Source organism: Leptonychotes weddellii, chromosome 8 (genome assembly GCF_054177405.1).
Source record: "Leptonychotes weddellii isolate Sample4059 chromosome 8, ASM5417740v2, whole genome shotgun sequence".
In the NCBI taxonomy this organism is placed as follows: Eukaryota; Metazoa; Chordata; class Mammalia; order Carnivora; family Phocidae; genus Leptonychotes; species Leptonychotes weddellii.
The window spans coordinates 65,004,517-65,015,293 of NC_138376.1; the positions used below are offsets into that span (position 1 = coordinate 65,004,517).

Sequence of the window (10,777 nt, forward strand, 5' to 3'; positions counted from 1 at the left end):
TCAGAATCAGGGAAATACAAATCAAAACTACAATGAGATACCACTTCACACCAATCAGAATGGCTAAAATTAACAAGTCAGGAAACAACAGATGTTGGCGAGGATGTGGAGAAAGGGGAACTCCCTTACACTGTTGGTGGGAATGCAAACTGTTAGAGCCACTCTGGAAGACAGTATGGAGCTTCCTCAAAAAGTTTAAAGTAGAGCTACCCTATGACCCAGCAAATACTAGGTATTTACCCCAAAGATACAAATGTAGTAATCCGAAAGGACACCTGCACCCCAATGTTTATAGCAGCAAAGTCCACAATAGCCAAACGATGGAAAGAGCCCAGATGTCCACTGACAGATGAATGGATAAAGCAGATGTGGTATATATATAACGGAATACTACTCAGCCACTAAAAAAATGAAATCTTGCCATTTGCAATGACATGGATGGAACTAGAGGGTGTTATGCTAAGTGAAATAAGTCAATCAGAGAAAGACAATTATTATATGATCTCACTGATATATGGAATTTAAGAAACAAAACAGGATCATAGGGGAAGAGAGGGAAAAATAAAACAAGATGAAATCAGAGAGGGAGACAAACCACAAGAGACTCTTAATCATAGGAAACAAACTGGGGGTTGCTGGAGGGGGGAGGGGAGCAATGGGGTAACTGGGTGATGGACATTAAGGAGGGCACATGATATAATGAGCACTGAGTATTATATAAGACAGATGAATCACTGATCTCTATCTCTGAAACTAATAATATATTGTATGTTAATTGATTCAATTTAAATTTAAAAAGTTTTTTTAAAAAGATCTATGTTCGGGGTGCCTGGGTGGCTCAGTTGGTTGGGCGACTGCCTTTGGTTCAGGTCATGATCCTGGAGTCCCAGGATCGAGTCCCGCATCGGGCTCCCTGCTCAGCAGGGAATCTGCTTCTCCCTCTGACCCTCCCCCTCTCATGCTCTCTCTATCTCATTCTCTCTCTCAAATAAATAAATAAAATCTTTAAAAAATAAATAAATAAAAAGATCTATGTTCAACAAATTCTTTTTCTGTTCTGTTTAGGGCAGAGATTTTATTTATAGTAACAGTTTGCCTGGAGTCATACTGGACTAACAGAAAAATAAATCTTTTAACTTGCAAGTTGTCTTTTTTCCTATTACAGATATTAATTGACTCTTGGTGTTCATAAATGAAAACTTGGGACTTTGTATTTTCATACCCAAATAAATACGCTGAACATATAATAACTTCTCTGAGAGAAAATAAGAGTTTCGGTTTCTTATACTCACAAATGAAGTACAACAGCAGAGACCAGAAGCTATAGATCTAATCTTTTTTACAAATTGATGAAGGCTTAGCGAGATAATTCCTGATTTATTTAGCAGAAGAACTAAACTTTACATAGAAAACAATGTCTTGGTTTTCTCTTCTTTAAATTGTGTACAAGATAATGCAATGTGTTAGTATGTAAAACTCTTATTATGAGAAAGTATTTTCAAAAGTACATACCTTTATACAAATAAAAGATACTATTTTATGGACTACCGCTATTGAGGAAAGGTCTTATAAATTTTATAATGTTTTGTATCACATATCTTTGAATGATTTTATAATTGAAACAACAGTCATCTAGTTTCTCAGCTGGTTTTCTAGATTCTTGATCATAGGATTAGAAATTGTGTAAGAAATACATTTGAAACAAACAGTTGATATTATGGGTGGCACAACATCTCAAAAGCACAAAAGTGGAAAGCTAAAAGAGTTTGGTTTGCTAAGACTTCTCTTGTTTTTGTTTCATCCCCTAGAATGTTCCCCCTGTGTTAGCTAGAGGTCAAGTGTGCTGATTAAGGGAAACAGCATCATTGGCCCATATTCAGGCTTAGAACCATGAAAGGGAAGAATCCAGTCTAGAGAAATTTCAATTACATTTATTTTTAAGTGCGTGAGTTTTACTGTATGCCATAGAGTAGAATTCTTGGATTTAAAAAAAATTCCAGAAGGTTGAGGCAGAACAGTATTTTGTGGTTTGTGTGTACATATTTACTGGAGAAGTGAGTGGGTGACTGAGAGCATGGAAAAGAATAGAATTAATGGATCTTAGACAACACATCAACAGGACTGCTGATAGACATTTGACAGATTGGTAAGTATCATTGTGCTGAAATATTTTCAATCAAGGCATTTGTGAAAAAGAAAATGCCAAAATTCCAGCAAACAAAAGAAACATATATTTAATGTTTGGGAGCTTCTAATTAACTCTAGGCAATCTAAGGGATTTGTTGTTAGAGAAAATAAAAGGGATTGAATAACTACAGTCTGACCCAGTTGTTTAGAATAACTTTGATTTTCAGCAATGCAAAGCCAAACTGGTATAAAATTCTTCCTCACCACCATCACTGTCAATCATGTTATCACATCAAAGGCCGGACTCTTTTGATCGTTTCTTGGTTGCTCCCAGTCCCTTTTTAAATATCTCTTTCCTTTAGAGGACACCTCTTTGGATGTTAATGCAGCTAACAAAGGCACAATGATAAGGAAGTGGAAAGAGGAGGGGAGGAGAAAAGAGTGAGCTAGATAGTTTCTAGAGCCTGAGGAAACCTTTGGGACTGTGATTCCACCAGACCTGGAGCACTCTTGAGAGATGAACAAGTACAAGGATTATGTCTGTTCCAGGAGATCTGAACTACACTTAAACTCCACTGTTTCCTCAAACACAGTGATCTCTGCATAGATATTTACTGATGGATAGGCAAGGAGTCACGATTGCCCAAGTCCATAGTATGAATAAAGATGAAACTTCCTGGGGATTTCTGCAATGCAAGGCCAAGTTGAGCTTGAAAGATCAAGGAGTCCTTTAAGATTGAGTCTTTCAATTCCAGCCATCAGACAACACTCCTTGAATTTCTGTTCCTGCATTGGGAGTCAGAAAATGACTTCTACTCCCAATTTAGCCATGAAGTAACCATGTTACCTTGGCAAGTTTCTCTGCCTCCTCACTGTCAAATGAGGAACTTAGATTAAGTTAATTAATACTCTTCCAGCTCTCACATTCTGGGATTCTATGAAGCATGAGTTCCACCATCCTTTCCCCATGGCGGGAGAGCTGTAGAAGTAGAAGAAGCCTCTTTTCTGATGCTCAAGGGCATTTATTCTAGCTTGGATTGGACGGTAAATGCTAACAATAAGAGAGTAGGTTTTCTCTCTGCTAAGTGCACCTTGTTCCCTGACTCTTAGGACAACCTCATTAATCTCTTTCCAATTATTTCAGAGCTCTGAATGTCCCTGAATATATGTTACTGGGCTCTTGTTCTCCTGTTTTTAAATGTGGTATTGCGCACTTTGTTAGAATAACAAATAGGGGAAATATGTGCTGCGTATGGATAGGAAGTGGTTTCCTTAGCAACAATTACAGTAAGAAAAATATATCAAAGGATGTGGGTTTTCCCCTACTTTCATTACCCCCAAATCTAGCCCCTAGCTTATCCTTAATCTTTCCTTTCTTTTTATTGTAAGGTAAGATATAGAATCATGTACTCCTGATGATCTCTTATAATTTGGGGGTAAACCAAGATTCTACATATGCACAAAGCAGAGTGGGGCCTTCACTGCTGTTTGGGGTGTTATATTTAAAGCACATGTGTATACCTGGCTTGTTTCCTCTTCGGAACTGTTCAAAAATCCTAATGACCTATAAAGGCTGTTTTCTTTACCTTTCTTGGATTTCCATACGCTTATGCCTATTCCTTCTTAATGTCGATTCAAAGCGCAAATACCCCAAACCATAGAAACCATCGTGTGTAAATATTAAGGCAAATCAGGTATTTACCTGAAGTCATAAGAACTAAGAGAGTCTTGTAAAGTAATACTTGGCCTCTGGGCTGGGCTGCCCTCTTTTATCTTTCTCAGATAAACCCTCTGCCATCTGAACTCATGGTTTCCTCTATTTTAACTTTTTACTTTTCTGTGATAGAGAGGAGACTGACCTCAACATGCCAGAATTAGTCTGCGAAGTCTCAGTAAAGATCCAAGAACATAACTTTCTGGCATGATTTGGCATTGCCTAAGCTTGGAGCCTTCTCAATTAGTAAGGAACCAGAAGAGTTCTCAAGGACGTTAACTGTCGAAATTTGATTCTGGAGATGAAGATTTGGGGATAGTCTCTTCTGTGTCTTGCTTCAGGGATGGGAGCACAGCAAACCTAGAAGGTGATATTTCTGGTCTATTCTAGGTAGTTGGTCCACAATATAATATTGATCCTTTTCTTGATGTCTTCCTTCTGAACTGCAGGAGAGACAGTAGTCATGACATAATTTTAATGCCATTTCATCAACCAGGATTTTCTCTCCAGATGTCATTGCTAATGAACCATACATGACCTCCTTCCTTTTAGGAAAGGGAGCTTCCTACTGCCATCCCATGCTTCTGTGTAGGAGAAGGGAAACACATTTGGTCTCAACTGATCGCATGTGTTTTTCTTTGGTCCAGGGAGCTGAGATGTATGATTCCTTTCCCCAGTTCTATTCAGAGTGCTCTGTTTTTAAAATAACAGTGAAATGACCACAAAGCAGAAAAAGAGAGACAAGTTGGAATTTGAAGAGTGATGTTTCTGAATTTCTGATGTAGGAAACAAACAGGTCAAGTGAGCCAGCAGCTCAGCCCCACGCAAAAACCACGTGAAGAGAGGCTTCGAAGCTTAGACCTCAGGCACACCCACTGCTGGGGTCCCTGGTGAGCGGGGACTGGGCTGGTGGAGAATAGTATTGCTTGGTAATGTGAGGCCACGGTTGGAAATGAGAAGAATAATCCTAAGACCAGCTTGAGGGTTCTGGCCAGTCCTTTTCAGCTGAAAGTTACCCCTACTTGACCATGGTTTACTGGTGTCTCTTGACAGCCTGTAAGTTCTATGGAGTTAGCACACACAAGCATTTCCAGTGAAGCCCGGTAGTCTTCAGCATCATATTGAAGCATTAAATTGCATATACTATAATGTGAGTTGGACAAAAGCCCATCCCGGGAGTGTGAAAGAGCAGAATCAACAGGTTGTTTTTCCTTCAATTATAACTTAAGTTTCTGCCTTTCCACACTGTGCTTATTCATATGAACACATGAAGTAAAAAGAAGGGACTCTATTGGCCACATTCTTCTTGGTTCAGCCTCTCACTTCAGTTTTCCTAGGCATTTCCACAGCCTAGGATATGCAGTTGTACAGAAACTAACCAGCAAGGAGGCCTGGGGGAGGGGAGTGTTTTGAAATAGCTATGTGAATTTTAAGACGACTTTTAGAAAATAAGCAGCTTCTGCAGTCCACCTGTTCACATTATAATTCCTTTCTGCTGTTCAATGTGTTACTCTCTTTCCTTGTTCCCCAACGCTTGGCATATAGTTTGAAGTGGAAATGCTTTCCATATTTACTCTGTCTGGGTTCTGTTTCATCTGAGATTGGCAGGTAGTTCAACTTTCATTTTGGGCTATGCCTTAAGGAAAAAAGGCTATCCCTCATTTTTTCTTTTCCTGTTTATATCTTTTTCCCTCCCCAAGGTACTCTTTTCCTCGTTCTCCTTCCCTCTACTTTCTGTCTGCTCACATTGTCTAGGTCAGATTTACCCTTCCCTAGTTATTTTCTCCTTAATTCAGCTTCCCTCTACCTCACCATCTACTCTGTGGGGACGATGAGTTACTCTGTGAAATGGTGGATAGCTTGATTTCTGATATTCAAGAATCCTATTTCTTGCCCAGTTTGACTCTAAAAGGGTTCAAAGAAAATGACTGCAGATTAAAGATGGAGTATAATTTATCAACATAGACAAGAAAGAGATTTCCCAGACACTGCACCAACTAGTTCCTTTCTGTCTTGCATATTTGCATGAAGAAGGAATCTTTTAGGCCCATATTTGGGAGGGGAGGTACAAGAACCTATTATAGAAATGCAAGGACAAGAGGGCCTTTTGTCCCCATCACTGCACTAAAAGGGCTCTTGTCAAGGTCATCTGGGACCTCTCTGTGTTGCCAAATTCAACAGTCGTTTCAGTGTCCTCATCCTATCTGACCACTCACTAGTGTTGTCTCACTTGTCTTCTGTTTCTCTCCCCACTGCTAGCCACTTCTGTTCAGTCTTCTGGATGGGCCTCCCTTCTCTCTCCAGCTCAGGCCTTTTCTCTTCTCCATCCACAGTCTCTGAGGATCTCCTTTTAAATATCATTTATTTTCGGAAGTCTTCTAAGTATCAATCACCAGTCCTGACTTCTCTCCAAAGCTCCAGACTTTTAACAAGAAGAGATCTAGTTGGGCACATACCTCCTGACATTACTTCTGAAAGCTTCAAGAGATAACCTGACACCTCCTCTGGAATAGGCATCTCAGATTGAACCATGACCAACCGTTCTCAATGCCACTCACCTCTCCAACCTGCTTCACTCAGTCTTTTCAATTCCATTAAGTGGTACCACCATCCACCCAGTTGCTCAGTCAAAAGTCACATCCCTACCTCCAATCCATCACCATTTAGCTCTACCTCCAAAATACATCAGAAATCCATTCATTTTTCACAACTCCATGGCTATCCCCTTGTCCGTGCCACTATATTTCATTGCATGCATGACTGCAATCGTTTCCAAAGAGGTTCCCTGTTTGTACTTGTCCTTGTTGCGGCACTTTCTCCATACAGCAGCCAGAATAATTTTCAAAAATGTCAATCAGATTGCATCATTCCCCTTCTTAATCACCCGTTGCACTGTCCTGGATGCCTGCTCCCCTGCCCCATATAACACTCTTCTTTGCATTGTCTAGTACGTCACTTGCACTGTAGTCCTGACCTGCTGAAAAGTTCAAACTTCTTTATGCTGTTTTCTTTCTCATAGGTGAAATGAGGACAAAAATCTACTGGATCTGAAAATCACTTAAAGTATTTAATTACTGTGCAGGTAAGAAAGCTTCCTAGGTAATCCCTGCCTTTTTTTAAATATGCAGGGTGGGAATTTCAGGGACCAGTGGTGGTGTTTACTTTCCTATTATCTGACCAGGGGTACTGGAGAGAGTTGGGGAAAACAGTGTGGACTTGGGGAGACAGACATGAACTAGTGGGAGAATAAAATGGGAAAGTAAAACATGATAGGGGGAGTGTTAAAAAGAGGGGCACACTGAATAAATGTTTTCATTTATAGTTCTTATTATAGTAACTTTTATAAATTGAGTTGCTGTAGAAAAAGGAGTAATACAATGATATTAGTTAGCATCATATTAAAAATTATATGATTTTTCACTGAATTTATATAATCTTTCTGCAAAGGGCTAAAAATGGTATAAAAAGTTCTAATGATAATATATTATTGAGCAACGTGTCTATAATAGACATTAATTATCTGGTATTAAAAAAATCCATAGAGCTTTCTAAAGGTACAATATGCTAATAAAACACCAGAAACCTAATTGCTACTCTAAGAATTTAGAATTGAAATTAGCTTGTTGATAGGAAAAATTTTAATTGGAAAAAATATTCACAAAACAGTTTCTATGATCTAGTTGTTCACTGTAAGGAAAAATAAAAACAAAATAAAAACAAAATACTCAGACCTTGTTAAAGAAATATCGCTATTAAATTTCCTCTTTTTCTAAGATATCTTATTGTGTGCCTTTCAGAGCCTTTTATAAGTCAGCCACTAGAGAGCAAACTTCTTCTTTTTATCAGGCTGTAGTTTTATTTAAACACACACACACACACACACACACCCTGCATATACCTCAGCACTCTTACAATACCACATTATCTCTGACTGTAAAATCTGATAATATAGCTTCTGGATGCCTGAGATGGTGGGTGTGAGGGATGCAAGTAGGGAATTTTAAGGCCGTTTATATTAAAAACATAAGAAAGAACAAGATAAGATATTGTAATGTTGAACTACCTTCTTGGAGTGAAAATGAAACCTTCTGCTAATGGAGCATAAAGTCTTATGTTTCATTCCATGTAATAAAACATGATAGGCATTGTTTGGTCTGACAGGCATCTTGGGCCTTTTTATGAGGCTAGGGTCTCTAGAGAGCTCAAAGAAATGATACTCTTTCCAGGTGAAGTGTGGATAAATTACATTGTCAGTTACCTTTACTGCCTTCAGTTGCAGAGGCTTGAGCCAGGCCAAGAAAGCTGCTAGGTGAGCAACATTCTCATCTATTGGACGAATGACCGCTATCAACATCCGTTCCAAAGGTCGGTATGGTCCCCAAACATCAATCTGCAGGCAGATGAATCTGCTGAAGGGTGGGATGCAAGGCACAGTGTGGGATTTACTGCACGTAGAAACCCCAAGTTACCAGGCCCCAGGAGATATTTCTCAGCAGCTTTTGGGCCAAGATGGAGAGATTTAAGTGAGCAAAACTGCTTTCTCTCCCGGTAGACTGTTAACAATTGGCCTTTTGCACACCATCTTAGGGACTCATGGCTGAACAAAGTCATTGGAATCAAATTTCATCTCTGGTGTCTGGGCTTTGGGATATTTGAGTATTTACAGTTTAGAATTTGAACTTTTAGGGTATTTTTAAAAACGAATACTTAATAGCTACAGGTAGATTATAAAAGACATCCAAGAATGGGGTTTTCAGAATCTTCCAACGGAACATTTTCCTGGGTTTATTGGCTATTTCAGGTAGGATATTTTTCTTATATTGAATTGACCCATGTGATATTGCCAATATGTGAACAGTTTGTTTCATAAAATGACAACATCACAGGATTTGGTTTACTGCTTTACTCTACAGGGCCTTCTGTGGGGGGCCTCAATGGTCCCCACTGTTCACCAGTTAATAATCAATCAGCAATCATTGCATGCTCACCAAGCACTCTGCACAGTGCCAATGTAACTCAACAAAGACACACGCGTTGAACACTTGCCCCCAAGGAAAGAACTGAGCCAGATGGATTCAAGGAAGAGGGAGTCTGGCTGGCAGTTCTGGCTCCACTGAAGCCCCCAGGGAATATGGGGAGTCAAGAACGAACATCCATCCCATGGAGTGCTTTTCTTTTGCCCAGTTCTTTACACTGATTCTTATGCACATTGTGTGTGTGTGTGTGTGTGTGTGTGAGTGTGAAACTTTAGGTTTACATGCCAATAAATGAAATCCAGAAAGAGCTATTTTTACTGAAATCTCTCTAAAACTCCAGGGCCCATGGGATGCCTGGGTGGCTCAGTTGGTTGTCTGTCTTCGGCTCAGGTCATGATCTCAGGGTCCTGGGATCAAGTCCTGCTTTGGGCTTCTTGCTCAGCAGAGAGCCTGCTTCTCCCTCTGCCTGCCGTTCCCCTTGCTTGTGCTCTCTCTGGCAAATAAATAAACAAAATCTTAAAAAAAAACCCTGAACACAAAAAACCTCCAGGGCCCTGGCGGAATTTTTTTCATAGCCCACAAGCTGATTGTAACTCAGGGCAGAGGTAGGGTAGAGGGAGGCTTTGGTGGATTGACAGCTCCAGAGGTCACAGGGCAGTAGTGTCACCTCCAGGGCCCCAGGGCTTCCGCTGGGTGGCAGAGGTGCCCTGCAGAGCTTCATGCAGAGGACACAGCAGCCTTGTCTGACACCACATGGGATGGCTCCCATTTGAGCACATTTGAGGCAGCCCCTGGGAATGCCCAGACATTCTGGGCAGCTGGGAGCTCTTTACAGGAGAAGAATCCTGGGACAGCAGGCAGGGTGAAAGTCAGCAAAGAAAGGTTGTGACCCAGCGCTACCCAATTTGTATCTTTTAAGCGGCTCTGGTCCCGGGCACCTCAGTTACATGTGACTCCTGTTTGCAATTCAGCCATTTCCTTAGTAATTGAAGGTTGGAAAAGTTTTTAAAAAGTTCTCCCCTTGCCTAAGAAAGTAATATATCTTACTGTAGTTAAAAGAAAAAAAGATAAAAAATTAGGTTACAATTACCATTAGCTTATCGTGCAGTGATAACTACTTTGAGTATATTTTAAAAAATGTAGTTCGATGTATTCAGATTTTTTATTAACAGAAGGCATGTATATTTGGAATTTGGTAAATTTATGTCAATAGCTATATATTGCTATAAAATTTTTACCAATTTTAATCCTCCCCTTTCACTTAACATTATATTTTGAATATTTGCCTACATTATTACACACAAATATTCTACAAAATGAAATAGTGCTCAGTGGTATAAAAGAACACTCCGTTCTCCCCTCAGCCTTATCTGCTTTGTCCTGTCTCGAGGAACCGCTTTCCGTTATTCTATAGCAGCTTCTTTTGATACACAGTTCCATCTTTAAAACTAGTATTATATTTACCTGTCAGGGGAGATACCATGGTCACGGAGGTGGTCTTCCCAGGGTGATGCTTAACCAGTGTACTCTGGCTCTGCTCACCCCTGCGACTTCCTGCACGATCCGTGGAAGTGGGGCCCTGGTTCGCGCTTTCCCCTGATCCTCTCAGGTTCGAGACCACACTGGAGCTCTTCGGCCTCCGTAGTTGCGCTCCCTGCGTTTTGCCCCCAGTTCTCATAGGACGAATTCACTCTGTGGTGAGAGCGAGCTATGTTGAGAAGCCCAGTGTGAGTTCTTGAGCAACTCGATTTTCTTTTTGCCTGACTTGTCCGTGGAAGAAAACCCGTAAGTTTGAACTTTTTTGCTGGTTTTGTATTTGCACCTCCGTTTTTTTCATCCATAGGAAATCGTGGGGAGTCCTAGAGTGAAGAAAGCAATCCAGACTGGGAGTGAAGGAGTGCAGGGGTGAAGATAAATCAGAGCAGCAGGTGGATTTGAGGTCAGAGCTCGGGAAGGCAGG

At 40.4% G+C, this 10,777-nt stretch overlaps 1 pseudogene; it reads left to right on the forward strand.

Moving 5' to 3' along the window:
* The first annotated feature begins 10,273 nt into the window (after window positions 1–10,273).
* On the forward strand, window positions 10,274–10,416 carry LOC115937949 (U1 spliceosomal RNA; annotated as a pseudogene).
* Window positions 10,417–10,777: the final 361 nt, after the last annotated feature.